This window comes from Puma concolor, chromosome C2 (genome assembly GCF_028749965.1).
Source record: "Puma concolor isolate L17-30 chromosome C2, mPumCon1.1.hap2, whole genome shotgun sequence".
NCBI classification, from domain to species: Eukaryota; Metazoa; Chordata; class Mammalia; order Carnivora; family Felidae; genus Puma; species Puma concolor.
The window spans coordinates 62,142,124-62,168,010 of NC_141675.1; the positions used below are offsets into that span (position 1 = coordinate 62,142,124).

At 36.2% G+C, this 25,887-nt stretch overlaps 1 pseudogene across 1 annotated transcript in view; it reads left to right on the plus strand.

Annotated features, from left to right (window-relative positions):
* Window positions 1-25,887, plus strand: part of LOC112849957 (uncharacterized) — a 339,733-nt pseudogene that overhangs the window by 187,657 nt on the left and 126,189 nt on the right. The window contains exons 3-4 of the transcript XR_015240104.1: window positions 8,684-8,806; window positions 25,359-25,362. The product of XR_015240104.1 is annotated as an uncharacterized LOC112849957 (transcript). The remainder of the gene's footprint in view (window positions 1-8,683; window positions 8,807-25,358; window positions 25,363-25,887) is intronic.

Sequence of the window (25,887 nt, forward strand, 5' to 3'; positions counted from 1 at the left end):
ATAATCAAATGAATGTAGGGGCGCCTGGGTGGCTCCATCAGTTAAGTGTCTGACTCTTGATTTCAGTTCAGGTCATGATATCATGGTTTCATGAGATTGAGTCCCTTGTGGCTACTATGATGATGACACAGAGCCTGCTTGAGATTGTCCCCTCCCTCTTCCCCTCCTCCACTTGCACTCTGTCTCAAAATAAATAAATAAACTTAAGAAAAAGAATTAAAAAAATCAATTGTAAACAGTAGAAATGAAAAAGGAAACTTTAATGGAAAAATGAAGTATATGGAATTAATGGCATATGATAAAGAGCTGTTTATAGAATTAATAACCTAGAAGACAGAAATATATCTAGTGGAATATATCTAGACTGAAGTAAAGAAAGAAAAGAAAGATGATAAAACAAAACAGAAAAAAGCATGAGACAAATGATGTATAGATCAAAAGTCTTACAAACATGTGTTATGCAGTACTAGGAAGAAAAGAGAGAAAATAGGGCAAAAGCAATATCCAAAGAGATAACCGTGGATACAATTTCTCTAAAACTGAGAGAAAGGCACAAAACTCCAAGGAGGAAAAATACAAAACAAAACACATAAAAGTATATCACAGTAAAACACATGAGAAAAAAAAGGATAATGAGAAACTCTTAAAAGCAGACAGAGAGAAAGTCACATCATATTCAAAAGGAAATTTAATTGATAATGGAATGCCACTTTTGAAATGCTCTGAATAACTGCCAATGTAGAATTCTATTCCATTGATATTCTTCTTCAAAAATTAAGATGTAATAAATGGAGAAGATAGGCAAATCTGTGCAGAAGAGATCCAAATAATATATGTAGGTACTTCATCCTCAAAGAAAGGGAAGGATAACTCTCCACTCTTGAAGTGACCCCATTCCAAAGACCCCATTTTAAATGACCCTATTTCAAAGAATACAGGATGGAAAAAGGGATAAACAACAGTAACCTTACAGTCGAAAAACCTGACAAACAGTATGTCAGCCTGAGGATCAAGGTTGACATCAACAGTGCTAAATCATGTTGATAATTTATATCTCTGATATGATGTCATGAAAATGGCACTTTACCTCTGTGATCTTCCTCCTCAAAACACATAATCCCAGTCTAATAACAGCAAAGACATCATAAAAATCCAAATTGAAAGACAGTCTATAAAGTACCTGACTAGTACTCCTCAAAAATGTCAAGGTCACCAAAAGCAAGGAAAGTAGTAGAAACTGTCACAGCCTAAAATAAGTTAAGGGTACATGACAACTAAATAAAACCTGGATGGGATCCTGGGACACAAAAAGGGCAGTAAGTAAAAAGTAAGGAAGCCTGAGTAAAGTATGGACTTTAGTCAACAATAAGGTATCAATAGTGGCTTATTATTATAACAAATGTACCATACTAATATAAAATATTTATAATAGTGGAATGTGGAATATATGGGATATACTGGAACTCTGTACTATCTTTGCAGTTTTTTTTCCTGCAAAATCGAAAACTGTTCTAAATATTTTTGTAAGTTTATTTAAAAATTAAGGTGAAGGTATTGTTTCCCAACAAATAGAATCTGAAAAAAAAAAAGAAAAGAAAAGTTGTGCCAGCAGTCCATATGAAAAGAAATACTAAAAGCAATTTTCAGGCAGAGGAAACATTATTCCAGAAAGAAGTACAGAAATGCAGGAAGCAATAATGAATAGCAGAAAAGGTAAATATATGGATGTTTATATTATTTTTGACCATGCAAAATAATAATAATAAAGTCTTATGGGGTCTTGTGATCTGAAATTAAAAAGCATGATAGCAATAACATAAAAGCAGAAAAAGCATAATGGAATTAAAATGTAAGTTTCTAGCATTACCAAGGAAGTGGTTAAAGTACTAATTTATATTAGAGTTTAATAATAGATGTTTTAATATCTATAGTAACGACTGAAAGAATAATATAGGATGTATAACTGACAATCTAACATAGAGTGCAAATAGAACGGCAAAAATAATAAATTTAAAAGGATAAAATAGCAGAGAGCAAAAGTAACATAAAATATATAGAATTTTAGAAAAATAGTAAAATGATAACTTTCATCTAAATATGTCAGGGAATACATTAAAAGTCAATGATGTAATACCACAGCTTAAATATATTAGAATATTTACAATAACACATAGAGATAGATATAAATATATGGATATAGTTTGTTGAATGCATGAATATGAAAAAGGTTAAAAGTATAGAAAACAAAATGTCATGCAAACACAAACCAAAAGAAAACTGATATAGCTATACTAATATCATTAAACCTCAACTTTAATGAAAGAAGTGTAACTGGATCTAAAGAGGAAAACCTCATAATAACAAAGGGTTAATTTGCTAGGAAGATGTGGCAATTCTAAATTTGTATGTCACAATAGAGCTTCCAAACATATAGAACAAAATTGTCAATAGTCATAAAGAACAAATGTAAAAATCACATAGGGAAACTTTACTCTGCCACTTTCACTAGCTGATATAGTGAACAGTGCTTGGTATAACGAGCATATAAAGAAAAATCCTTAATGATACAAAGATATGAAAAACATGTTTAACAAACTTGAACTAATTAAATCTACATATATATATATATATTTGAAATATATACATATAACATATGCATATACACATACAGAAAATGTAGCACTTGAGAATTACTGAATACATCTTATTTTCCAGTAAACATAGATTTTTTTTTTTAACCAGAATTGATCATGTGCTGGCATATGAAGCAAGTCTTAACAAATTTTGAAGAATTGAACCACGTAGATTATAATGTGTCCATAGTGGAATTAATATAGCATTTCATAATAATAAAATGATTGCAAATGCTGCAAATGTTTGAACAACCTTCAAAATATACCTCAAAATAACCCAAAGAAGGGTGAATGTAGATTGGGAAATATATTGAATTGAATGATAACACATTACAACACAGAAAACCTGTGGGATGCAGTTAATACTTTATTTTTAGGAAAATTTATAGTCTGGAATGAATATATTAGTGTGATATGCTGTCTCCAAAGAGGCTGCCATCAACTTTCTTTCCTGGACACTGCAATTCACACATTTTGGGAAGGAATTTTTCCACATCCTGGAATCTCAGCTGACCTGTGACTGCTTTAACCAAAATATATCTAAGAAGTGATGCTATGTAATTCCAAGTTTCCATCATGAGGAGCCTTGCAGCTTCTGTTTGGATCTCTTGGAATGTCTCTCTAGGGAGTGATAACCACCTTGTAAAATGTCTCTACCCTGAGACCACCACGCAGTGAGAAAGTCAAAGTTAGTCACGTGTAGAGAGAGATTAATGCCCAGCCAACCACCCAAATATTCCAACCATCTCAGCCCCAATCCCAACATGTGAGTTAAAAAGCTTGTATGCAAACCTAACTCCAACTTCCATTTGACTGCTACCATACTTGCACTCCCAAATGAGAACTATCAAACTGAGTCCTCAATCCTCAGAAATGTGAAAGATAAAAATAAATTGCCTCTTTAAATGAATTTGGGAGTAGTTTGTTACACATTTATAACAAGAAGTATTTTTAAAGTTTATTTATTTATTTTGAGAGAGAGAGAGAGAGAGAAAGAGAGAGAGAGAGAGCACAAGCAGGTGAGAGTCAAAGAGAAGGAGAAACAGGCTCCTTCCCAAGCAGTCTCTGTGCCATCAGCACAGAGCCCGATGCAGGGCTTGAATTCATGAACTGTGAGATTATAACCTGAACCAAGATCAAGAGTCAGATGCTTATCTGACTAAGCCACCCCAGCACCCCAATAACCAGAAATATTTTATAAGAAGAAAGTCTAAAAACTGATGATGTAGATGTCCATCTCAACAGCTTAGAAGCAGAGCAGTGAAAGAAATCTATAAAAGGTAGAAGGAAGGCAATGATAGAGATCACAATGCTAAAGTAATTAAATGGAAAAATGTGGAATACTGAAAAATCAATAAAGCCAAAAGTTTGTTCTTAGAAAAGATGAAGATAGATAGATAGATAGATAGATAGATAGATAGATAGATACCAAAGCTGTTCAAAAATAAAAGAGAAGACATGCATTTATTTCAGGAATAGAAAAGGGGATGTCACTACAAATTGGACAGATATTTTAAAAGATAGTGTGATGATTCCAGACTTCAAGCTGATTACAAAGTTATAGTCATCAAGACATTATGGTACTGGCACAAAAGCAGACACAAAAATCAATGGAACAGAATAGAAAACCCAGAAATGGACCCATAAATGTATGGTCAACTAATCTTTGACAAAGCAGGAAATAATATCCAATGGAAAAAAAACAGTCTGGTATTGGGAAATGGTATTGGGAAAACTGGGCAGCTACATGCAAAAGAATGAAACTGAACTACTTTCTTACACTATATACAAAAATAAATTCAAAATGGATGAAAGATCTAAATGTGAGACAGGAAACCATCAATATCCTAAAGGAGAACACAGGCAGCAACCGCTTTGACCTCAGCCTAGCAACATCTTACTAGACATGTCACCAGAGGAAGAGAAACAAAAGCAAAAATGAACTATTGGGATTCCATAAAAAAAGGCTTCTGCACAGTGAAGGAAGCAATCAACAAAACTAAAAGATAACCTACAGAATGGGAGAAAATATTTCAAATGGCATTTATGATAAATGCTAGCATCCCAAATCTACAAAGAATTTAGCAAACTCAACACCCAAAAAACCAAATAATCCAGTTAAGAAATGAGAGAAGATATGAACAGATACTTCTCCAAAGAAGACATCCAAATGGCTCACAGACACATGAAAATATGCTCAACATCACTCATCATCAGGAAAATACACATCAAAACCACAAGGTACCGCCTCATACCTTTCAGAATGGCTAAAACTAACAACACAATAAACAATAGGTGTTGGCCAAGATGCAGAGAAAGGGGAATCCTCTTGTACTATTGGTGGGAATGTAAACTGGTGTATCCACTTTGGAGAACAGGATGTTTACTGTTCTCAAAAAGTTAAAAAAAAGAATTATCAGCAATTGCGCTACTGGGTATTTACCCAAAGGATACAAAGATTCAGATTTGAACGGGTTCATGCACCTTGATTTTCATAGCAGCGTATCAACAATAGCCAAGCTATGGAGAGAGCCCAGATGTCCATCTATTGATGAATGGATAAAGAAGATGTGGTTTATATGTACAATGGAATATTACTCAGTCTTCAAAAAAGAATGAAATCCTGCTATTTGCAATGAAGTGAATGGATCTAAAGTGTATTATGCTAAGCAAAATAAATCAGTCAGAGAAAGACAAATACTGCATGATTTCACTCAACTGTGGAATTTAATAAAACAAAACATATGAACATATGGGGAGGGGGAAGAAAGAAAGGAAAAAGGGAGAGGGAAACAAACCATAAGAGACTCTTAAGATAGAGAGCAAACTCAGGGTTGATGGAGGGAGTTGGGTGAGGGATGGGCTAGATGGGTGATGTGTATTAAGGAGGGCATTTGTTATGATGAGCACTGGGTGTTGTATATCATTGGTGAATCAATGAATTCTACTCCTGAAACCAATATTGTACTGTTTGTTAACGAATTAGAATTGAAATAAAAACTTGAAAAAAATAAAAATAAAAAGATAGTGTAAGAATATTGTGAACAACTTAACAGCAATGCATTTGACCATTTATATGATATGGACAAATTCCTTAAAACATATTTACATCTTTAAAAATCTGAGTAATTTTATATTCACTAAAGAAATTGAATCTGTAATTAAAAACCTTTTAATGTGCACCCCACCCTCACACACACACACACACACACACACACACACACACACACACACAGGTACACAATCATAATCCCAGACACAGATGGCATCACAGATAAACTCTTCTAAAACATTTAAGTAAGAAATAACAATGGTCTTATACAGGTTATCTCAGAGAATAGGATAAGAGGAAAAACCTTTCCCACTTGTTTTACTTATGACCTGGATGCCAAAACCTAACAAGAATATTATAAGAAATAAAAAATGTGGGCAAATCTCTCTCATGAATATAACCACAAAAATTCCAAACAAAATGTTAGCTAACTAAATCCAGGAATATATAAAAAAGACACTGTATCATGACTACCTGTACAGGGGATTCAGGGATACAAAAATCAATCAGCTTTATTCATCATATTATCAGAATCAACAGGAAAAACCATATAATTATCTTTATAGATTCAGAAAATTAATAAATAAAACTTAACATCTATGTATGATACAAATACTAAATAAATGGGAAGAAAGAACATTTTTTAATCTGGTAAAACTAATCTATAAAAAAGCCCAACTATGTGCACATCATAATTAACAGCGAAATGTTAAAAAACTATCCGAGTTCAGAAGCAAGACAAGGGTGATCACTGCCACCATTGCTATTTAACATTCTACCTTGGCCACTAGTAAAAGAACCAATATTTTATTTTTTTTTTAATTTATGTTATGTTATGTTATGTTATGTTATGTTATGTTATGTTATGTTATGTTATGTTATGTTATGTTATTATTTTTTTGAGAGACAGAGCATGAGCAGGAGGGGGCCAGAGAGAGAGGAAGACACAGAACTTGAAGTGGGCTCCAGGCTCCATGCTGTCAGCACAGAGCCCAACACGGGGCTGAAACTCACACAACTGTGAGATCATGACCTGAGCTGAAGTCAAACGCTCAACTGACTGAGCCATCCAGGCACCCCACCAATATTTTAAGAATTGGACAAATGGACAAAATATTTGAACAAGCACTTCGACAAGATGTTATCTAAGTGGCCAGAAACATGAAAATGTGCTTAACCTAATTATCATCATGAAAATGCAAATTAAAACTTGCAGTATGATACGAGAATGCGCTCTCCAGAAGAGTAAAAATAAAACAAAAGAGAATATCCCAAATGGTGGCAGGGATGCATAATATGAGAAACATCTGGTGTCTAATATACCATTGGTGGGAGTGTAAATTAGCATAACTTCTTTAGAAGACCATCTGGCTATAAATACTAAAGCAAAGTATATCATACCTTTTGACCTAGCAATTCCAGTCCTAGCTATATTACCCAACAGAAATGCGTATGTGAGTTCACTAAAGATGTGTATGAGAATGTTTATAACAGCACTCTTTATAATATCCCCAAGAAAACCCAGTTTCTCAACAGCTATGAAATGGACCAATTAAAATGGTAGTTATTAATAGAATTAAGTAATATACAAGAGTGAGAATGAACGAACAAGTATATGCAACAATGTGGATGCCTCATAAGCAGAATGTCCAATGAAAGAAGCCAGACGCTCACACACAAATACATACAGTATGATTCTGCTTGTATAGTTCAAAAAGATAAAACTATCCTATAGTGATGAAAGATCAGGGTAGTTGTTACCTTCAGCCAGGCAGAGTGCTCCTTGGGTGCTAGGAATGTTCTCTTTATTGTGGCTGCATTGGTATATTCTATATCTGAAAACTCAGCAAACTGTGTACTTAGGATTTGTGTACTTTCCTGTGTATATGGCACACTTTAATGAAAAGTCAACTAAAAATAAGCAAAAGCAGTCTCAATACCTGCACAGCCATACCTCAGATCAAAGAAGTTACATCCAGTCAGGATGCAGGTAGCTCACTCTGCCTGTCAGTTCTTTGTTTTTTCAGGATTAGTTCTCTCCTCTCGGGGTTCCACCGTCAGGGTGACTCAGCCCCATTTCTTCTATGCTTCTGCTTTGTCAGCTTCTTCTGCCCCAACACATTCTCCTTCTCTCTTTCGGTCTCTCTCTTTTCTCTCCCATTTTTTACCTGCCCCTCCCCACTTCCTCCCTGCCCTTTCTACCCTCCCTCTCTTCCAGCCACACTCATCTCATGAGGCAAAGACTCAGTAACTGTCAGCTAGTCAGCATGCAGGAGAGATGCCCCTTTTGAGGGAAACACACCATTATCAAACCTACAGTTGTGCTGGATGGAATATTTATTAGCTGTAAGCTGGAGAGGGGAAATACATAAAACTAAACCCTATCTGTAAAGGTGGGTTCTGGCCACAGGTTTAGAAGTGCGCTGTGGACATAGCTAGTACATGGACACAACCAAATCACATTTCCGTTTAGTCCTTAACTCCATCTCCAGCCATTGGAAATCCTGGAACTACTTTTCTAACTTTCCCACGCTATCCAGCACAATACCAAAAACATAGTGGAGGGTGTTGAAGAGTTATCTGTTTGAAAAGCCAGTAACAACATATTTCTTTAATGGACAAATGTGTGACCTAGTGTTCTGACTCACTGGTTTATGACTCTGTTCTCAATCTCATCATCCTCAAATGGTGACTTGGGTGTGAAATTTCTGGACCTGCACTGTAAGTCTCCAATTCCATAAGACTAAGTGGCTCCTTAGTACACTGTTCAAAAATATCTCAAATACCGATGGCTAAGACCTGACTTTTTCTTTATGTCAAAACAAGGGTGCCTTGGCTATAATGAAAATAAGACAGCATAGTGTTACCTCATTTAATTTGAGATCAAAGAATAATGTCACTCTGTGATGGTACATTTTTAGGAGAGCCACTGAAGTCTTTTTTTTTTTGTGCGTGTCTAGTTATAGGAGGCTAATTCTGCTTAAATATTCAATTGCAGATAGAAATGAATGTACCGTTGACAGTGGTGGCTGTCAGAACCAATGCTGTAATACAGCTGGGCGTTATCACTGCAAGTGTCAAGCTGGCCGGAAGCTGGAGGAAGATGGCAGAGGATGTGAAGGTAACGGGTAGGACTGTCTGCTTACTGATAAGGAAAAGAGAGAACATCTACATAATGCAAAAGGGAGGGTTTGTCTTTTATCCAGCGCCAGTTGAAGTGCCTGTGTTGAATGTTGTCAAGAGTACAGATCTTCCTCTCATGTCTAGATTACAAAATTGTAACCCTAAGAACACTTCAAGTAGCTTATTATAGGAAACATATGATTATACACTGGTTTGGTTGTGTCACGTTCTGATTATGGAATTTCAATCATTCATTTAAATCCCTGGGTAAAGTACATATTTTTGAAAGCATTTCATTTAATTCTGAAGTAAAAATGGTGCTTATCATAAAATACTCATATGTTGCTACAATGGAAATGGAGAGGCACAAAACTAACCACAGGGATAGTATTCTTGGTATGGAATCAGCTTTTTTCACAAACTTCAATTTACTGTCTCCCTTTAAAATTAATTCCTTCCTGCCTTTATTTATTAATTCATCATTTTGTTCATTTGACGATCATTGAATTCCTGCTCTGTAGCTGGCATTAATCCATGCTCTGCGGATATAAAAATTAATGAGAGATAAATTCTGCCCTGAAGGAGTTTACTGATTACAGGCAAAGATGGAAACATAAGCCAAAACCTTACAGAATGGTGTGTAATACATTATAGCATAAGGCTAAATGCAATGGACTCAACGAGACCTGGGTTTGAATCTCAGCTCTCACAATTTATGTAACCCTGGGAATGTTAATTGTTAACACTCTTTCCTTGTCTATAATATTTGGGATAATGCCAGTTTCTAAAATCACAAAATTTACTGTGGGATTAAATAAGATGATGTATCTAAAGCAGTTGGCACAGTGCATGGCATATAGTATGTGTTCAGATGTTAACTATGAATTTTGCTCTCATTTATGAACTCAGTCGTTGCCCATATTGGGAATGTAATGGAGCCCAGACATTGTTCCCTTTTCTTGTTCTCTAAAAAGGACAAAGATCCAAATTAAAAAGAACCCTGTATCAAGGCTTTTAACTGTCCTTTCTGATTTTCCCTCCATCTATTCATATTACTAGAATGCTAGGGCATTTTTTTTAGATCACTTAGAAATGTATTTATTCTAAGTATGTTTTCCATTGACCTTACAAAATCATACTTTTTTTTTTTAAACTCTGACAGAGTCTATTCCCACTGGGGCATGCGTGAATAAGTTGGTAGGAGAAAACAAAATAAACCGAGAGACATCCAACTGGAGATGACTGGAGCTGGGGCTATGGGTTTGATTGGGACTGTCAAGGCAAGACAAGTTGTAGTGTTGTTCGGCCCCTTCTGGCATGTTCTGGCAGGCAGCAACAGGAAGGCCTCCAGGGAAGCTGGCAGATATTCAAGGGCAACTGCATCTGGGCCTTCTGGAGATAGGGCTTTACCCCAAGCAAAGTCCTCTGCCAGGAAGAGTATAAATTAATAAAGGCAAGCACTAAATTCACCCAGTCTCCTTTCATTCGAGGGAGGTAATCTCTATTTCTGAGGAGATTATCTGTCAGTGGTGTTCTCACTGTTGATTCAATATCAGAGAACAGGAGGACTCAAGGACCCCATGGTGTCCAAATGAAAAGTGGGACACTGACCACTGCAGAGAGCATAGTCTACATGATGAGAATATTCTTTGTCGTGGCTTCTCCCTTCCCTTACAGGCAGCAATCTCTGTCTTTTTGGCTGAGTAGTATTATCACCATTGTCCTTATTATTGATACATTCAAAGTGCCAGCACAGCAATTACCTACTGTTAGGTTTAACAGTTGCTGTTATGTTTCTAATAATTATTAGGCTAATAAGTCATGATAAACTTTGTACCCACTAATTCATTTACATGCCATTATCTCATATGTAACTGAACTTAGTTACTCTTCATATAATCGTCAACACATTTAGAGCAATGATTTCCTGGTTCCATTTAACTGATGTCCTTTTGCACAGACTGAATAAGAGCAAGGTTAGGAACTGAATAAGAATCAAGAGCGGGACCCTGAGCTAACACTGACTTCCTACTTCCTGAGATTCAGCACTGGGGATGGTGGTGTGGAGCAGACCAATGTGCCATGGTAGAGAACCACCTCACAGTGTGATACTGCTTACAATCTTTTCCTGTTCGTTTCCTTAAATGACAGTTTGGTAGATGTGGTGATGCTAGAGAAGCGGCTTGCTAGATCACTCAATGTACAGTGGTCTCAGATTTGTTTATATACATAATTAAATACAAAATAACAGAGGTCATTTTGAAATTGAGTGCATTCTAAAGTCACTGTAAATGAGCATTTCAGTTTATGTGAGTAGACTAATGAGTCATTCATATTTATTTACTGGATGCTAACAGTAAAGGTCAGTTGGTTTCCAAAACCATTGTGTTAAATGCTACAGACATAGAAGTAAATAGTCATTTGAAAAGAGGGTTTTTTTGCATTAATATAAATTTAATTTAACTTGTTTGAATTGCCTTTTAAAATAGAGATCGACATTTTAGTAAACGGTTGTACTATCACAATAAATCTAGAGTCTACTTTTCAGTGGAAATGGAAATATTTGTAAATGGTCTTGTTAGCCAATCTTATTTTTAACCTTTTCTCTCAACAGCTATAAACTTGTGGAGAAGGCTTCTGATTAGCTCAGTTACATGGTATCCCTTTTTCTCAGGCATGGCAGGGAGCCTAAAGCAGGGTTTCTAATTCACACTGCAGATAGGTTATTATGAAGTGTAAATTAAACAGCAAAATAGAGGGGAAAGCACTGCCTCCTAGTGGACACTGTGGTATATAGTGTGTGTGTGTGTGTGTGTGTGTGTGTGTGTGTGTGTGTGTGTGTGTGTGTATGTGCGTGTGTGTATATATATATGTATGTGTGTGTGTATATATATATATACATACATATATATGTATATATATACATATATATACACATGTTTGTATGTGTATACATATATGTTTATATATTTTTTGAAAGGGCATTAGTTTTTTTCTTTAATGTATTAATGTGGATTATAGTATTTATAGCTTTTCATATATGTAAGCATCTCTGCATTTCAGGAAAAAATTCAACTGGATTTTAATATTTTATTTGCTACTAAATCCAATTTGCTATTATTTTATTTAGGGTTTTTTTTATTCATAACCATGAGTGAAATAAGCCAGTAATTTGTCTTTCTCATATGTTTTTTATGGTAGTTGTTCTCACCTTGAGTGATTTTGTCCTCAGAGACCTTTGGCAATGTCTGCAGACATTGATTTTCACAACTGAGGGTAGGGGGTACTGTTGGCATCTAGTGGGTAGAGGCCAGGATATGCTAACTAGCCTCTTCTTCTGTTACTTTGAGTATACACTTGTTAGACCCTCATTTGATCTCACAGGCTGCTTTCATCTGTTGTATTTTCCTTTCTCTCTTCACTGCATATGCTCAACTAGTTTATTGAGTTTGAAATATAAATAATTTAAATGGACAGTTTTAAACGTCTTATTTTTCTCAAATCTGTAGGTTTCTTTCTGTTGTATGCTCAGGTTTATATTGTATCCTTTTTTTTTTTTTTTTTTTTTTTTTTTTTTTTTTTTTTTTACTGTTTCACATGTAGCTACATTGTGTGCCTGATTCCATTGTGTGTTGGTTGGGAAGTCTAAATCTATTATTTCTTATTTCCGGGCCGTTAGTTACACTCTCTTTCCCTTCATGTTGTATACACTTCTAGTATGGAACTCACAGAGGACTGTACTTATTTATACATTTGTACTTTCTCTTACACTGGGAATAAGTTCTGAGAAAGGGCCATGTCTTACCACTTTCTCATCCCTAGTTAACAGGTGGCTAGAGCCCAGCAGAATTCCATAAATGTTATTGAATGACTGGATGGGCAGATGAATACCCACCTACTCAAATATAAATGCATACAAGCATACAATCTGTATACCTTTATTCACTTCCTTATCTACAGATTGTAATCATGCTGGGTTTGTCACTTAAAGTCTGGCTAGTTAAACCATTTGGTTATCACTAGGTCTTTGTGTAAATATTTGCTGATAACAAGACTGTTTCATTTGAAAAGGTAAATCACATTTTTACTTCTAGAGGGCAAATCAAAGTCTTTTAGCTTAGTTTAAACTTCCTGAAGTTTCTCCAGGAGACTTCTCTAAATATATAACTAGTGTGACTCTTTCAGCATAGTAGTCCCATGGAATCAAAGAATTTCTCTAAATAAAACAGTAACTAACATTACTGTATTTTTAATAAGTGAACTGATAATAAACATTGGACATTTGGGATACACCTTACATTTGGGAAAAATAAATGGACATAAAAGTATATTATTTAATGAATTGACTGTTGAAATATTTTAAAATAATTTTGATAATGTTTTCAGCCAATTCTTTTTCCTGAAAAATGTTAGAAATTATAATATGAATAAACAAAATGTAACCCAGTATGCCATTGTCATGGAATTTATAGAATTTTTGGCTAAAAAAAGGCTTCTATAGATGGAATCCCAGGGAAATTAAATGATTTGAGCAAGCTCAAAATGCTAATTGGTGGACCAAGGGACAGCAGAAGCTGAGCTTTCATATTTCCTTTCTGGAGTATTGATAGGCAATATGAACTGGATACAGATCAGGTTAATCAGAACCATGGAGTCACAGCACTACTAGGGTCCCAGAGACCTTGAACTCACAGAGGCCAGGATCTACAGAGGAGGGAATTGAAGACCTGGAGAAATTGACTGACTTCCTCCAAGTTGCAGACTATTTACAGAGCTAAGAATAATCTAGTTCTTTTCCCAATGCCATTCCACTCCTCAATCTGGTCAGTAAGCATTCATCAGATAACTACTATGTGCTCAGCACTGTGTTGCATAGTTTTAGAATAACTGGAGTACTATAAAATATGGTGTCTTCTGATATAGGGTTTCAGTATCATTATGAATCCTAGATATAAAATTATCATGTGATAATATAAGCGCAAGTAATTTTATTATATGCTTTGGGAGTTCATGTAGGCCAGCTCTTTGCCTCCAAGCAGCACTGTATCTAACCCAGCTGGCTGTTTATCCTGCTCTCAGAGATCTCCAAGGGAAGAGGTCCTGCACATCTTTTCCATGGTCTGTTTAATAACCCTTGTTATCAGGGAAGCCTTCCTTATATGTAATCTATTTTGCTTCTGCTGAAGTTTAAGCTTTTTGATTTTATTGTCTTCTTAGTCCAGAAAGAGTTAGCTAACCAGAATCCTCCTTTACAGTAATTCTTCACATACTTACAGCTTACCACTGTGCCCCTCCTTAACTTAGTAAAACTGTATGCCCAATACCAGAGGCTGTTGACACTTTAATAAAAAAATATTATCTATTTATCTATCCATCCACCCACCCACATACATAAATGCATACATATTTGATTTTGAGTTCATAAAATTCACTTGAAGAGATTATTAAGGATTTATCTACTTCTGCGCATTGCTTCTGTTAATAGTCATTCATAAAGGGCCTTCTGAACATCTACTGGTGTTAGGGAGGATGTAAAGGTGGTAGCAATATTTCCCTAACCTCAACAGTTGACAATCTATTGGGATGATGTAAATGGAGAACCGTTGGAGAAAATTCCCATGCGGTCTTTCCTCATAAACTAAAGAAAAAGTTATCCTTTTTGAATTTATCAAGACATATTTGCAATAATGGAGTTCTTTATGTTTACAAGCTTGAATCACTTAAAATCCTCGGGATTTATCAGAGTTGATGCATAAGTGTATTCCGAGTTTTCTTCCTTTTCATCCATCTACCCATCCATTCATTCACCAAATATGTGTCTGACCCATCCACCGTAGGCCATGTTGAGGAAAGAGCACACACTTGGGTTTGAATATTGACTGACATTTCCTAACTGTGAGGCTTAGAACAAGTTACTTAATATCTAGGGGTTTCCCTTTCTTAATTTATGAAACCAGAATAACTATACCTAACCTGATGTAGATTGAAAGATTAAATGAGATGTATGAAACCCCTTGGTGGTGAAAACACCTCCTTTCCTCTACCTCATGACCACAGAAGAGAGATGTTCATCAGTTTAACAATCCTGACATCTTTCTGCCTGCTCACTCACTGCCTGCTTTCCAGACGAGAAGGAGTAAGTTACCTTATTGGCAGGTTTGAAGAAGCAAACTTGTGTGTTTGGGGAAAGACATGTGAGGTTTAACCCATCTTCCTGTCTCCTCTTTAGGATCTGCAAATGCCTGCAAAAATGCTCATTCTAGTCTTCTCTGCTATAATGTGTATTTAACAAGGGCAGAACACCACGTGGGGAAGAGTGAGATTTTTCAACTACACCTGTAACCAGGTGGGAGCATTTGCTTAATTCTGCATACAATTTTAGGAAGCCCATTGTTGCTGTACCCCTAAATCTTCTTCTCCAGTTTCAACTTTAACAAAAATAAAGCTTGTATTTTGTGTACATCCTTGTATTTTGGATTAGCTCTCAATTAATTCAAAACTAAGGCAAGTAACACAAATTTATTATTATACCCTTCCATATACTAATACCTTGCATTTGCCTAATGCATAATACATGCTCAAGACATTTTCCTTTCCTCATTTTTAAATTTCCTCCAATGTTATATGTTGCTAAAGATAAAAATACATGTAAGGTTATCTTTCTCTCTCCAAGGAGCTTCCAGTTCAATAAAAGATTTAAGATGGATGAACAAACAGCTACAGTGTAAGATAGCAGGAGTAAATATAAGGCAGGTGCAGGCAAAGTGCTATGGGAATTAACCAGACAAAGAGATAACCCACCATTGAATCAAAATAGGCTGTAAGAACAGGGTTAGACACTAATCATTCAGTCCTGGGACTGAACAACCCTCCTTCCATTTCTTTAGTTTCTTAAAAAAAAATCCCCTATTGGGGATTGTAGTACGGCTGTCAGTCTTCTCTCCTGTTTGACATTGGAAGGCATCTAAGATTTTAACAGCAAAGCTGACATTGCCACACCCGCAATCCTTCTTTGTAGAAAGTCTAAGGGTATTCTTAAGTATCTATGTCTTTTAGACAAATCTGAAACTTTGCTATGAAAGGGGAAATCCACTTTATCTCTTTTTAAGTTGATCTTTTAAACGAAGCTCATCATTTCTCCTCTAATGATTCAGAGAGATCATTTCAACACGTAGCTTTCAGCTAACACAGTCAAAAGTGTATTTGGTAGTGAGGCAAACTGGAAGAGACTATAACTGATATAAATTCTCCAAGATGAGCTGACTCACTTTCCAAATTTCATTAGGGACATACAGATTCACGGCAGTTATAGCTTCTATAGGTAGTACAAAAGAGAGAGACTAGAGAAAAGAGGTCCCAGAAGTCTGTGGTTAACAAACAAGACACCTCTCAGAGGGGTCTTTTGTTGGAAGTATGCCAGGACAAAAATTAACCAATCACAAACCTACTGTTTCAGGACTACCTGCCACTTGCAAAAAACAGTGAAACAGAAGCGGCCAATCAGGGCAAATTGCTGTGTGGAAATGTCTGGGAATGGTGGGCAGTAAGGGATCTTCTTTCCAAAGTTCGGTTCATGGCCCTTAAATTTTACCTTATATCAAGAAACATAATATAGGCTTAATATTCTTTGTTTTAAGTGAAGCATAGTTGATATACAATGTCAACAATATTATATTCATTCAGGTGTACAACATAGTGATTCAATAATTCTCAATATTATACTGTGCTCACCATGGTAAGTAGTTACCATCTGTCACCATACAACATTATTGCAATATTATTGACTATGTTCCCTATGCTGTCCTACTTTTCACCCCATGACTTACTTATTTTATAACTGGAAGTCTATACCTCTTAATCCCCTTCACTTATTTCACCCCTCCCCCTCCCCAGTGGCAACCACCAATTCATTCTCTGTATTTATAATTCTGTTTCTGTTCTTTGTTTATTTGTTTGTTCATTTGTTTAGTTTTTTAGATTCCACATAGAAGTGAAATCATACGATATTTGTCTGTCTTTGCCTTATTTTACCTGGCATAATACCCTCTAGGTCCTCTCATGTTGTTGCAAATGGCAAAATCTCATTCCTTGTTAGAGCTCAGTAATATGCCTGTGTGTGTGGGGTGTGTGTGTGTGTGTGTGTGTGTGTGTGTGTGTGTGTGTGTATATCTTTCTTATCCATTTAACTATCAATGGACACTTAGATTGTTTCCCTATCTTGGCTATTGTAAATAGTGCTGCAATAAACACAGGGCTGCATATATCTTTTTGATTAGTGTTTTTGTTTTCTTTGGGTGGTAGTGGAATTACTGGATTATATGGTATCTTTCTCCTGCAATTCTGAATGACAACCTTGCCAGGTAGAGTATTCTTAATTGTATGTTGTGTTTTTGTGGGTTTTTTTTTTTTTTTTCCTTTCAGCACTTTGAATATATCACACCACTCTCATGTTGCCTGCAAAGTTTCTGCTGAAAAATCAGCTGGTAGCTTAATGGGGTATCTCTTGTACATAATTAATTACTCCTCTCTTGCTTCTTCTAAGATTCTCTCTTTATCTTTAATCTTTGACATTTGAATTATCATGTGCCTTGGTGGTGACCTCCTTAGATTGACCTTATTTGGGACTCCTGGACCTGTATCTGGATGTCTGTTTCCTTTCACAGGTTAGGGAAGCTTTTAGCTATTACTTCTTCGGGTAAGTTTTCTGCCTCTTTCACTCTCTATTCTCATCCTGAGACCCCTGTAGTCCAAATGTTGGTATGCTGGATGTTGTCCTGGACATCCCTTAATCTATCCTCATTCTTTTAAAAATATTTATTTATTTTTTGGGAAAGCACAAGCAGGGGAGGGGGAGAGAGAGGAGGACAAAGGATCTGAAGTGGGATCTGTGCTAACAGGCTGACAGCAGTGAGCCTGGTGTGGTGCTCAAACTCATGAACCACGAGATTATGATCTGAGCCAAAGTTGGATGCTCAACCAACTGAGCCACCCATGTTCCCCAGCCTATCCTCAATTTTTTGTATTTTTTATATGAAATTTATTGTCAAATTAGTTTCCATACAACACCCAGTGCTCATCCCAAAAGGTGCCCTCCTCAATACCCATCACCCACCCTCCCCTCCCTCCCACCCCCCATCAACCCTCAGTTTGTTCTCAGTTTTTAAGAGACTCTTATGCTTTGGCTGTCTCTCCCACTCTAACCTCTTTTTTTTTTCTTTTTTTCCCTTCCCCTCCCTATCCTCATTTTTTAATTTGTTTTTCTCTTTGCTGTTCAGCTTAGGTGCATTTCATTACCCTGTCTTCCAGATCACTGATATGTTGTTCTTCATTCTCTAATGTGTTGTTGAATTAATGAATTAGTGTATTTTTCATTTCAGTTGTTGAACTATTTAGATCTTTGTTAAAGTTCTCACTGAGTTCGTCCATTGTTTTATCAAGAGAGATGTTGGGCCTCTGGCCTTGTAAAAAAGTGTTGGCTTCTGTGACTATTTATCAAAATACTCAGGGTACCTGATCATAAATTATGTTTTACTCATAGTCTGTCTTACAAACTGAGAAAAGCAGTTGGGTTTTTTGAAAACCCTTTGATAACACTCCAATAATAGACCACCTAACAATGCCGAGTGACACTGCTCATTGGAGGAGGCCTTCATTTCTCAGAAAACACCTGTGATGAGATAGCTCAGGTTAGTCTGAGTTTGTCCCTGGATCCTGTTGAATGCCGTTTCAGGGTTGGGATGGAGAAGAGCAAAACCACGATGCCTCAAGTTTCCCTGTCTGTGTGGGCACGAGGACAGGGATAGGAAGAATAATCCTTGACAGGAATGAATTTTATATGTGTGTTTCTCAGTTATAAAATTCTCTTGTTCTAACAAGCTTATAGAAGCATGATGCAAAAAGAAAATCTCTCTCTACTTCATGTATATTTATTTCTTTTTTGAGGTTGACTAAAATGACTCCCACTAATTCATCAAAAAATATTAACAATAGTATAGTGAGAAAAATGGTGGTTATAAGCTGCTTTTAATTGATAAGAAAATAAGTTGGTTTAAAATATTTTTCTGTATTTTTTATTAAACATTTATTTATTTTTGGGACAGAGAGAGACAGAGCATGAACGGGGGAGGGGCAGAGAGAGAGGGAGACACAGAATCGGAAACAGGCTCCGAGCCATCAGCCCAGAGCCTAACGCGGGGCTCGAACTCACGGACCACGAGATTGTGACCTGGCTGAAGTCGGACACTTAACCCACTGCGCCACCCAGGCGCCCCATATTTTTCTGTATTTTTAAACAAGTTAGCTTGTGCATTTAAATCAATGATTATAAACGATGATATGCCTGTAAAATTCAAGGGGCTAAAAGATTTGAACAAGTTATCTATTTATTTTCTATAATTTCTTATATTTTAAATAATCATCACATTTTAGGAGGCTTGACTGAGCACTGGAAAATGTTAAAACTGCAGCTGAGAAAATTAGGTTAATTGTAATTCATTAGATGCTGTCCTTATTAAAAGTGAATTGATTTAATCCCCATTAAAAGCCCTAAGGCATGAGAAAGCAAAATGGCTATGTAAAAGCTCAGTGTTCTTAACAATTAGAAGATACCTCAGTTCAGTGTTTCTCAAACTTTGACGTGCATATGAATTATCTTGGATCTTATTAAAATGCAAATTCTGATTCAGCAGGTATGGGACCAGCCTGAGAATCTGCATTTCTAACAGGTTTTCAGAGGATGTGATGCTATTGTCCACAGACCACACTGAAGGGAGAGGCTTTTGTTAGACTTTTTTTTTTTTTTTTTTGTAGTTCATTTGTCACATAATTACTAAGCCCTTACTAATTGAAATACAGCTATGGTAAGGAGTTATAGAATGGCGTAATATGATCTGCTATTCTGGACATTTTTTAGAACGTTTCAAAAAACACTTTTATTGAGATATAATTCATATATGATACAATTTATCCTTTTGAAGTAGACAATTCAATGGTTTTTAAAATATATTTACAAAAATATGCAATTATCACCACAATTGATTTTAGAATATTTTTATCACCTCAAAAAGAAAACCTATACCTTTTAGTGTCACCTTTTTTATCTTCCCCATTTCCTTCTAGACCTAAGCAACCACAAATCTACTCTGTATCTCACTATATTTTTCTCTTTTGGACTTTATGTGAATGAAATAAAACAATATGTGGCCTTTTGTGACTGGTTTCTTTCACTTAGCATAGTGTTTTCATATAAGGCTCATCCATATTATAGATTGTGTCAAAAAATTTCTCTCCTTTTTAAGGCTGAATAATATTCCGTTTTATGGATATACTATTATTTGCTTATTCATTTGTCATCTGTTGGACATTTGGGTTGTCTCCATCTTTGAGCTATTATGAATAATACTGTTATAAACATCCATGTTCAAGTTTTTGTATATACGTACTTTAATTTCTCTTGGATATATACCTTGTAGGATAATTGCTGGAGTAAATGGTAACTGTATGTTGAATTTTTCTGGAGCTTTTAATTTAAATAAATGAATCAGATTTAGAAATATAGATATTCATATAGGTATGCATATAGCTAGATATACATCAAGCAATTGGCTTCATGAAAAGCATTCCATAGTTAAATAAATTTGAGGAGCACTATAAACATTTAAAAAATAATAATAATTTTGAGGAACACTGTATATTAAAACTCTCTTGGGGCGCCTGGGTGGCGCAGTCGGTTAAGCGTCCGACTTCAGCCAGGTCACGATCTCGCGGTCCGTGGGTTCGAGCCCCGAGTCGGGCTCTGGGCTGATGGCTCAGAGCCTGGAGCCTGTTTCCGATTCTGTGTCTCCCTCTCTCTCTGCCCCTCCCCCGTTCATGCTGTGTCTCTCTCTGTCCCAAAAATAAATAAATGTTGAAAAAAAAAAAATTTGAAAAAAAAACTCTCTTGAGGAAAACCACACAAAAGAGGAATCATTTAACTTTGTTTAACACAGGTTTCCCCAACATGTTAGGGAAACATGTTTGGAAATCTTTGAAAGTGAAATATTTACAACTCAAGGATTTAGTGTTTAATAGAATGCCCTTTGAGAAATGGTTTAATTCAATGTTCTGAAGATAGAAGACCTATTGGATGAGTATGAGTATTTTCCAGGAACGTATGAATGATTTGTTTGGACTGGACTGAAAATGGCTTCAACTCCAGAGGTAAATTCCATAGGAACATAGGTGGGAATGTGGTTTTCAACGAGGGATATTTGAGCAGAGCAATAAGATAAAAATGTAATTTCTGTAAGTTGTTCTGGCAATGATATATAGGCTGATGTGGAAATATCAGGGAGACCATTGAGATTGTCTAGCTATTGGCATCCATAAGGTGGAGAACCAGATAAGAATGAGCAAGTCGTGATGACGCAAGGGAAAGGGGAAATACCAACGTTTTTGTAAATAAGATGATAAATAATATGGAATACATTATTGGTAGCAGAAATGCCAGGTGTAATATGATAGAAAAGGTAATGAACAGAGAGATTCCATTCCAACCAGATTTATTAGAATATCTATGTAAAAACTTCTATCATTGTAAGAAAATTATAGTCCATTTTTTCATCATTTCTCATTTGAAAATCAGTACTTGATTTCTGCGTGTGACCCTGCCATAGGTTTTGATGTTACCATCTGGTAGAGCCTGCTTATTATCTTCATTATAGACTGAGGCTCTTTTTATGCTAATTCCTATTTTTCGCCATTAAATTGTAAGTTAACTCAATTTCAAATTAATGAGAAATATGATTAAAGATAAAAACTTCCCCTGAATGTTATTATTAATTATGCTGTTAGGGCACAATATTTAGCACTGCTCAAATCTGCTTGTAAATAAGTTCTCTATTTGAATAAGATGACCTGTCTTTAATTTTGTTCCTGTTACTGTTTTTTCCTGTTTTCCTTTTGTTGGATGTCATTGGAAAATGGAATTGCCAGATGGTTTGTAGAGAGAAGTGAACAATGACAGTTTTTCTTTTAAAGACTCTTTATGCACAAACAAGTTAGCAAACAAACAAAAAAGAACGTTTGCTTAAAAAAAAGAAAAAGAAACTTTTGCTTAAAACACACAGATACACTCAGAATCTCAGATTGTTAATTATATACTCTTGTTTCTATCAGGAGGAATATGACAAATATGGGTGATAGTTCTTAAATTAGATAGCAATATGGATCTCTAGGAGCCACACATTGTCAGCATAACAAAGCATGCAGATAGTCCCCTGGCCAGCATTTGTTGTTCAGCTATAGCTATTTAAGTCTCCATTCATTTTCACACGTGGTGCTCCCTGATATCAGTAAAGAGCCGCCCATGTTGCCCACAGGAGCTCCAACAGTATAAAGATCATCAATATAGACATCAGGAGATCACTTGAGTGATCACTTCAGATCCACCCACTGGGAACTCCCTTCCCTTCTCTGGGCCTCGATTTTCTCATCTGTAAAATGGGACATGTGGAATGGGAAATCTTGAAGTTTCTTCTGGTTATAAATTCTGTAATTCACAAAGCATAAACCTACAACTTCAAATGTAATCCAAAAGCTGTAATTCTGTGAAAGAGACCAGGAAGAGATTTTTAGAGGGTAATGAGGCATAAAGACTTCTTCTCTGAACCCCACAGCCTTTCTTCACTAGTCCTGGGGCTACACAGAGAAGGTAAGGCATCTAGAGAAGATAGGAGATCATATCTAATTGGAGGGGGTGGAAAAGAACAAAACGTAAGTGGCAACTAAACTGCATCAGACATTATGGAAGCAATGGATTCTACCTGCCTTTTAGGCATAGCTTTACGACAACCTTGTTTTCCATTTAGGTCTTGTTTCTGGGTCTCTCAAAAAATGAAAGTTGTGGGATTTCCACAGCTCCAGCATAGCGTTACATACCTTATATTCAATATATTCATGTTGAACTTATTGTCGTCCATTATTCACATCAGTCGTCAGTCTAGAGGAGATTTTAGACAAGAAAATAAAACACCATATATTTCCTCAAATAATTCTTTGAATTGCTTACTTTTCAATTGAGAGGAATAGCTGCAGTCTCAATAAACATTTCTTTAAAAATTATATACATATATTAATAAAAACTATAATTAAAGTTCCTTTTTACCCAATTAAATGGTTTACATTTCTGTGCTGATTATCAGGAAACACATTCTAAATTACAAAGGCATATATGGTTCTCACGTTCACACACATATTAACCAAAAATGTTACCTATGTGTTTTCTGGATATACTCCCCACACTCACATAATTCAGCTAGTACTTACATTGGTTAGTAAATGTATCAGAAATGAAAGTTATCAATTACTGTTTTAAGAGTATGATGCCTTTTAAAAGTTGCTTTTTATGGGTCATTTCTAATGTACATATGATATTGGCATAACTGAAGATCCCAGTGAGGCCAAGCTCAAGAAGTTGGAGTGAGAAAGAAAATTAGGTATCTTCTGAAAATCAACACAAAATCGATGAGAGTAAAGATAAATGGAGGTAATTCTGTTCTCAGAGAAATGGGAAGAGCTGACCATAACCTTAAGTTACTCACAGAGCTTGAAAAAGAGTTTGGCAATCAAAGGTGCTGGGACACAAAATTGTACAAAGATGGCAGCCCATCCAAGCACACCCAGGATAAATGGAGCCTTAAAACAGCAAACTCTGAAAATCTTGGTCCTATGTGCCAATAAATAAGTTAATTTATCCCACTGAACAATAAGTTTCACATAACTAATTCCATGTGTTAGATCTCTGTGAAAGATTATAGTATGGTTCCTGTATCAGCTTGGATACAATTAAGAGAGAGAGAAACACATAGTAATTTGAACATGGGAAGTTTAATGCAAAGAATGGTTAACTCTAACAGGAAGTTGGAGGAAAGAATAACTAGACAGTAAGAACTATAGGAGACTCTAAAGAATACATGATCACAGCTATTACCCCAGACTGGGGTCCATACCCTTCAAGAAGAGGCTCCCCAGACTGGGGAGATCTCTGGAAGAGATCCAGGCATTGTCGGAGAGGGTGTGGTCATGATTCACTGGATGGCAGAGAGGCCACTGTGGTGGCCACCAAAACTTGCTGGAAATATGACCTCTGGAACTTGCCAGAAATCTGCTCTCTAGAGTGCTGGAGAAAACTAGTTATGGAGAGGTTTCTCTTCACTACAACATTTCCCAAAGGGTGTGTCAGGGGAACCTGCTGGTTGTTGGGGTTTGATGACCACCCGTCATTGCAAGAACCAAGAGTCGAGGAAGCTGTCTACAATGTAGAAGTTGACACTGGAAGAACTATGCACAAATGCAGCAACCTAATGCTAGAGAAGCTGCCCATGCTGCTGAAGCCTAACACTGGACAAACAGTCTGCGTTAGAAAATCTGGCTAGTAGGAAACCTGTGTGCCGCCAAGAGCCAGTTGCTGGTGAAAACTTTTGTGCTAAGGGAGCCAGGCATTGGAGAAGTTGTCTCAGGAACCTGCCTACGAGAGCATGGTGGAACAGGAAGAGAACCCCTTACTTCACCATGTCTCTCTAGTACTTTCAACTGGCAGGGGAAGGGAAATTATTTAAAAGACCCAGATCCATTTTCACACAGAGGGAAAAAGCAAATTTGAAACTGGGACGTAATAAACCAACAATGAGCACAACTCCCAATTATGCTCATTCCACCTATTAAAAGGATTATAAATACACGTCCTTAATCATAGAGACTTGGGTACTCCCCTGAAGTCAGTTATTTCCCCTATCCATTGCCAACTTGGTCACGTAACTTGCTTGGGCCAATAGCATTTGAGTGGAAGTGACACACCACCAGCTCTGAACAGAAGTTTTGTTTTTAATAATTTTTTGTTGTTTGATTTTTTCTTTCATAATCATAAACTTGACTCTGCAATCCAGCTAGATTTGGAGGGGATAAGGAAAATATGGAGCCCACAGAACTGCAGCAAGAGCACAAAGATTATAGGATATTTCAAACAAGGATGATGGGGTGTTCACCTGAGCTACAAAAGGATTGGTCTGGTGGTTGAGATAAACACAAGTCAAATTTATTAGACTTGTCCACAGTCAGCAGTAGTGATCTTGCTGGTCTTGCCATTCCTGGACCCAAAGCTGAACAGAAATTTTAAATGTGAATGTGTAACTCGATATCTCTATCCTCTTCCATGAAGAAAGCAAGTCCCAGGGAGAGGCTACTCTTTTATCTGAGTCCCAGAATGAGGCACAGAGCTTAGTGGAGCCACAGCCAACCTACAGACCTCTAAGAGAAGATAAGACATTGATGTTTATTGATGTTTATACACCCCTAAGGATTTTGGTTGTTTTTTACTACAAATGCAGCTTCATGCTTGACAAACAACTCTGGTTTTGACTTGGCTGGTTATGACTATGCTGCATAAACTGTAGTGTAAATCATTATGTTATTTGCTGATTTTACATATTCACCTGCACTAAGAAGATGTAAATGGAGAGGCAAGGCTTGAGCTTGGATTGCGGCAAATTACATCACAGCACTGTCAACCTGAGAAAAGTCTCCAGATGCAGCTAGCTAGTATTTCCCAGATGGCATCTAGCTGGTATTTCTTGGATGGCATCTCAGCCTTGCTTAGGCATAACTGTCTAGTGGAAGGTTAGAGATGGAAAGATTATAGTCAACGGTTTCTTTAATGCCAAGAGCTGCTCTACAATACTATCACTTTTCTGTCTTTGACAGTTTTGCTGATCAACTGTCAAGATTATCATTTACTTCATTTTATTTTATCTTAATCAAGCATCCCCAGATCAGTTGGGATACTGGGTTGTGGATTATCTTTGGATTAATTGTTGTCCTTAACTAGATTTGGTTGACTTCTACACAACTTTCTGTGGAGGAAATTTTTTTTTTTTTTGACAATTTCATACTCACGTAGACTCACTCACTTACATAGATGTATTCTTTCCTAATTGATTTAGAAGAAAATCATTTTCTAATTCACTGTTCTCCTAGCCACTGTAAGTATAATTGATATCCCTGTGCATTGCTATTAAAACAATTATTATATTTAGTAATCTCAAA